The sequence below is a fragment of the Pseudonaja textilis genome, chromosome 14 (genome assembly GCF_049901715.1).
Source record: "Pseudonaja textilis isolate UNSWEBS1 chromosome 14, rPseTex1.2, whole genome shotgun sequence".
Taxonomy (NCBI): Eukaryota; Metazoa; Chordata; class Lepidosauria; order Squamata; family Elapidae; genus Pseudonaja; species Pseudonaja textilis.
The window spans coordinates 14,125,551-14,131,922 of NC_142003.1; positions in this window are offsets into that span (position 1 = coordinate 14,125,551).

Sequence of the window (6,372 nt, forward strand, 5' to 3'; positions counted from 1 at the left end):
TCTCCGGGGGAGCGAGAGCGGTTGACGCAGCATCATAAACACACGCTGTTTAAATAACAACAACAAGAAGAAAAGATCTCACAACAAGCCAAATATAAGTGCTAACGACCAAGAAAGAAATATGATCTTTCCACCCTCCCAATCCCATCAGAAGTAAGGCTTCCATCGCTTCCCCCCATCTTAGAATCAGAATAGAGCTGGAAGGGACCTTGGAGGTCTTCTAGTCCAGCCCCCTGCTCAAGCAGGAAAAACTATACCATCTCGGACAAGTGACTGTCTAGTCTCTTCTTAAAAGCCTCCAGTGATGGAGCCCCCACAACTTCTGAAGGCAAAACTGTTCCACTGGTTGGTTGTTCTCACTGTCAAGAAGTTTCTCCTTAATTCTAGGTTGCTTCTGTCTTTGATCAGTTTCCACCAGCAGGTTCTGACCAGTTCTGGAGAACCGGTAGCGGAAATGTTGAGTAGTTCACAGAACTGGCAAATCCCATTTCTGACTGGAGATTTTACAATATCCTTCCCCTGCCACGCCCACCAAGCGATGCCCACAGCACCAGTAGTAAAACAATTTGAATCCCACCACTGCTTTCCACCCATAGTTTCTTGTCCTGCCCCCTGGGGCTGTGGAGAATAGTTTGACCCCCACTTCTTCGTGGTAGCCCCTCAAATACTGGAAGGCAACTATCATGTTTCCCCTAGTTCCTTCTTTTCTCTAGATTAGTGAGTGATGAAGCTTCCTGGATGAGAAGTGAAATGTTTTCTTCCTCCTCCTCAAAGGAAAAAAAACACTCCAGGTGCCCTTTGAAAAACCTCTGCACCTTTGAGACAGGCAAAATATAAATACAAAATGTAAAATGTGCACCTGGGCACAAAGGCTTTCCTGGGCTCCACCTGGTGATTCATAGCCCTCACAACAGGTCATTCTGGCCGAACCCATGACCTGCAGGCAGCCTGGATGGATCCCCGCCCGAACAGGAGACCCTACACCATTTTGGACAAGTGGCAGTCCAATCTCTTTTTGAAAACTTCCAGAGATGAAGCTCCCACAACTTCTGAGGGCAACTTCTGTTCCATTGGTTGATTGTTCTCACTGCCAGAAAGTTTCTCCTTATTTCCAGGTTGAATCTCCCCTTGATCAGTTTCCGTCCATTATTCCTTCTCTGGCCTTCAGGTTCCTTGGAAAATAGCTTGACCCCCTCCTCCTCTCTTGGGCAGCCCCTCAAGTATTGGAAGGCTGCTCTCCTCTCTCCCCTGGTCCTTCTCTTCACTAGACCAGACATACCCAGTTCCTGCAACCATTCATCATACGTTTTAGCCTCCAGTCCCCTCATCATCCTGGTTGCTCTTCTCTGCACTTTTTCTAGAGTCTCAACATCTTTTTTTTAGTGTGGTGACCAAAACGGGATGCAGTACAGTGGTGGGACTGAATTTTTTTACTACGGGTTCTGTGGATGTGGCTTGGTGGGCGTGTTGGGAAGGACACTATAAAATTTCCAGTCAGAGGTGGGATTTGCCGGTTCTCCTAGCTACTCAAAATTTCTGCTACCGGTTCTCCAGAACTGGTCAGAACCTGCTGAATGCCACCTCTGATGCAGTACTCTAGGTGTGATCTTCCTAGGTGTAGTACTACTTACTACTCACCATTACTTCCTTTTGCTGTGTTTTGACTCGGAAGGGGCCAGCCAGGCCGCTCTATGGCTCACTGTCTTTGAGAGCTTCTGTCCATCACAATTGCGTGCCACTACAATTCCCACGAAATGTATATAAGGCACAGCCCACAGTGAGTGCAGCCCCTCCATCTCTCTGTTGAACTCCTCAATCCTTCTCCTCTGTCCATCCCAGGCCCTGCCTGCTTCTCCCTGGCTAGGCTGGGCTGCAAAGGACGCCCCTATTAGGTTACTGTCCTGGGGAGCATTTGCCATGGAAACTCAGCCGCGTGCCCCATGGGTCTGTAACTGATCCAGGAGCGCCAAAGCTCTGCCGGAGCGCTCCCTTCCCAGCCGCCGGTGCTGCTCGGCCTTGCAGGAAACAAGTAAGCTTTCAAAGGGGGAGGGGGCGAGGGGAGAGAAGTATTTGGCAGTCCTCGTCTTTCAAAATTAGACTTTTCCACCTTAAGTCTCTTTAAAGTCTTCGTCTGTATCATTTTGGGGGCAACTGGACATTGGCTTCTTGCAGCGTCCTGCCTAGCTTGTCCACCTCCTAGCCAGTCTTGATCCAGCTTTGTTGCTGAGGCTAGCCAAGGACTGCCACCTGCTGAGGTTCTGGCACTCAGCACTACAGGCCGTCCTCGTTCAGTGACCACAACTGGGAACGCCCACCGTGCCGTTAAGCAAAGTGGCCACTGAGCCAAACCATGTCTGGGTTTAGTTTGCTTGACAGACCTGTGTGGGTCATAAATGGGAGTCATAAAGTTACTTTTTTAATCACCCTTATAACTGAGACTGGTCACTAAATGAGGACGACTATGTGTACATCGTTGACTTCTCCACCTGGCAACGTGGTCTTGCAAGAAGCTGCCCTGTGGATATTCTGTGTGCTGAAGAGAAGGCAGATAAGAAACGCTGTTTATGAACTAAACTCTGGAGGTGATTCAGGGCTGAAAGTGGACATTCATAGTTTGAGGAGGAGATTCCAGCCTCCTGATCCACCCAGGGGATCCATGGGTCCAGTCTCAGGCAGGAAGAGGGCTGGAATGCTTCCTTCCAACCTCTTGTTTTTTTTCCCCAGCGGGTCCGGTCTATTGGCAACCTGGTCTCCCCAATTATGGGATGGAGCATACTGCTTCTGCTTTCACCTTTCAACCCCAATCCAGGAGCCTTCACAGGCAGTCGCTTTCATGACCAACTGTTTTTCTCTTGAATTTGTGTTTTACCGACAAAGCAAGACAGGGAGAATTCTATAGATCAATTTCAAGCTATTTAGCTCTCATCAACTAGCCAAAACCTCCTGGGAGTCTGGGCTTAGAGGTTAATAGGGGTTAAACTGAAGACAAATTCCTTGTGTGTCCAATCACACTTGGCCAATAAAGAATTCTATTCCTATTCTTTCTTATTCTGTTCTGTTCTGTTCCATTCCATTCCGTTCTATTATGTTCTATTCTGTTCTATTCTACTCCTATTCTACTCCTATTCCTATTCCTATCCTATTCTATCCTATCCTATCCTATTCTATTCTCCTATTTCTATTCTGTTCCTATTCCTATTCTATTCCTATTCTATTTTCCTACTCCTATTCTATTCTATTACTCCTACTCCTACTTCTATTCTATTCTATTCTATTCTATTCTATTCTATTCTATTCTATTCTATTCTATTCTATTCTATTCTATTCTATTTCTTTCTACTCCTACTCCTATTCTATTACTGTTCTGTTCTATTCTGTTCTATCCTATCCTATCCTATCCTATCCTATCCTATCCTATCCTATCCTATCCTATCCTATCCTATCCTATCCTATCCTATTCTCCTATTCTATTCTACTCCTACTCCTATTGCTATTCTATTCCTGTTCTAAACTATTCTACTCTATTATACTCTACTCTACTCTATTCTACTCTACTCTATTCTATTCTCCTGTTCCTATTCTTACATCTACCTAATATGTAAGTAGCCCAGGTTTGAATCCCAGAAGCGTTTGGCTAGCTGATGAGAGCTAAATAGCTTGAAAGAGATCTATACTTGTCTCCCTTTATTTCTTTGTTGGTAAAACTTTAGCTAAGAAGCCAAGTTTGCTCTTGTTGCAGTTTTAGCCAGGCCAACCCACTCGGGTGCTTCCGCTGAGCTTAGGAACATGGAGGAAACTTGCTCTCCCCATCACTCCCAACCAGGTTGGAATGTAGATGTTGTCCGTGTGAATCTTGTCCTGGACCAGCTAATTTAAACTCTTCCTCATTGCTCCTGCAAGGCATTGATAGGGTGCTAAGGCAGCAGTCCCCAGACTTTGCAAGTTGGTGGTGCAGCTGGGAGGGAGGGGAGAGGGGAACTGGGCCATGTAAATGCAGCTCAACTTGTGTGATGCGCATGTATGTATGCACTGGCTGCCACTCACACAAGTTGACCTGCAAGCATTGGAGTAGCTTGCCTTTAGAAATCATGAGCGCTCCATCACTGGAGGTTTTTAAGAAGAAAGTGGACAGTCACTTGTCTGAAATGGTATAGGGTCTCCTGCTTGAGCAGGGGGTTGGACTAGAAGACCTCAAAGGTCCCTTCCAGCTCTATTCTGATTGAAGGACTGCTGAGCCTCCTCAATGGCTATTTGCATTCAGAGGATTACTCCCCCTCCCAACCCAAACTGGCCCAGACTGCAATAATTGGGAAAAATAAAACGTAGCTGGCTAAATCAGTGTTCCTAATTAATTAGATGACAGATTTTAAATTAGACTTTGGTTTATTTTATTTATTTATTTTTGTAATGAAATTACTGCTCAATTAGTGTGGAAGAGATGCCTCTCCCCCCTTTGCTTCTTTCTGAAAAACAAACCTTGCTTTTTTGCATCTAAACAATCGAGTACTCGTGAAAATCTGATTAATGACTTTGGCTGTTGAGCATTTATAAATGAAATAAAACTTGCAGAGCCATTGTATTAGCCTGCAGGGGCTCAATCCTCACCATTGTCTGTTTCAAGCGCAGAGAAGTAAGGGATGGACAATGACTTTCTCAGCCGATGATCCTGGGGAGGGCTGATCCTGCACTTTTCTCTTCTTTTTCCTCTCAGCTGATTGTGGAGGAGTTTTTTCCTTCTCTCAGCTGATCGTTGGCTTTTTTCCTTTTTTTTTTTTTACTACCGGTTCGGTCGAACCGATCCAAACCGGTAGCATACCACCACTGGTCAGGGGCCAGTTGTACCTCGCTGGGCATGAGGCTCTCCAGATGCAGAGAAGGGACTCTGGTGGCCCTTCCAATTCTAGAGTTTTATGCTTTGTTTCATTTTGGCCATCCTTCGTGAAAGAAATGTTTCATGGTGACCTTGTTCCAGAGATTTCAGGAATGGATCATCTTTTAATCAAGCATAAGCTCCCTTTGCAAGATAACCAAGGGTCACGTTACACCCATCAAACCCCTCTTTGTAGCAGGAAAGCGTATTGTCTTACATTCCTCCTTCAAATTTCTAATGCCCTCTCTCCCCTCTTTCCTCAATACTGGAGTCCCCTCTGCTGGCAATATTAATTTTCTGGCCTGTATTGATCTGGTGCTCTCTGGCTTTGAGTCCAGTTTAACCTCCTTCAGATAGGAAGATCCTCTACAAGAGCTGGACTCCGCCATTCAAATTACAATTCAGGCCTTCTTTGTGCCTGGATTTGCCAGCCTTTCCTTCCTGTCTTGGAAATATTTCCTTCAAATGTGCCCAAAAGATGAGAGAAGGGCTTGATTTACCGGACTAAGCGTGAAAATCCTTCCATTTTGAGGCATCAAGAAAGTAGCACCTGGGCATTTAGTCCTCTCCCAGTTGAGCAAATCTCTCTGTTGACTTGGAGAGAAGAGGCAGGATTGTGGCCTAAAAGTCTTACCTCAGGTAAATGCTTTTTTTCCTGGAACAAAGCTGAAAACAAAAAAAAAACATGAGAAATGACTAGGAGTGTAGACAGGCCTCACAGTCTTTGAAATCCTGAGCGCTGACAATTTGTGTACGCATGTCTTCAAATGGAATGATATTATAGGTCAGTGATGGCTAACTTTTTCAGCACCGAGTGTCCAAAGTGCACGTGCGCATCCCCAAAATGCAACACACGTGCATCCTCGTGCATGCATCCCACCCCCCACGCATGCATGGCAGAGACCTAAAGAACAGCTGGCTGTTGGGAGGCGCGCATATGCAGCAGAGCTGAGCTGGGGCAATGGCTTGCCTGCTCACAGAGAGGGCTCTGATGCCACCTCTGGCACGCATGCCATAGGTTTGCCATCACGGTTATAGGTGGTACATATCTTTCCCTTAATGTGCATGTTTGTTCACCCATGCTGCATGTGGGAAAAGATCCAGGGATCCTGACTTTGGAGTCGAGGTGTCTATTTATGCTGAACCAGACCGGGGTTATGGTGTGTGGTCAATTCCCCATTAGCTGTTGCTCCGCTGGGGTGCAGTGGAAGCCCTTCCCAACTGACCTGGGGGACACCACAGAAGGGATTGTCATAGCTTGCCTTTTGGCTAAGATCAGGGGCAAGCACCCGTGGCCATGAATTTGCTCAGATCCTGGTCTGCTTTCCACTCTTGAAAGGTGTCACGTCTATATGGAAGGACAGGTGGAAGAGTTGCAGACAAAGCAACAATCAGACAAGGGTGGTTTGAACCCAGGACAAGAAAATAATTAGAGTCACCGTCTTGGACAGGCCCCTCCTCAATGAAGGTCAAGAGAAAGTGGGGAAACAGACTTGGCGGAT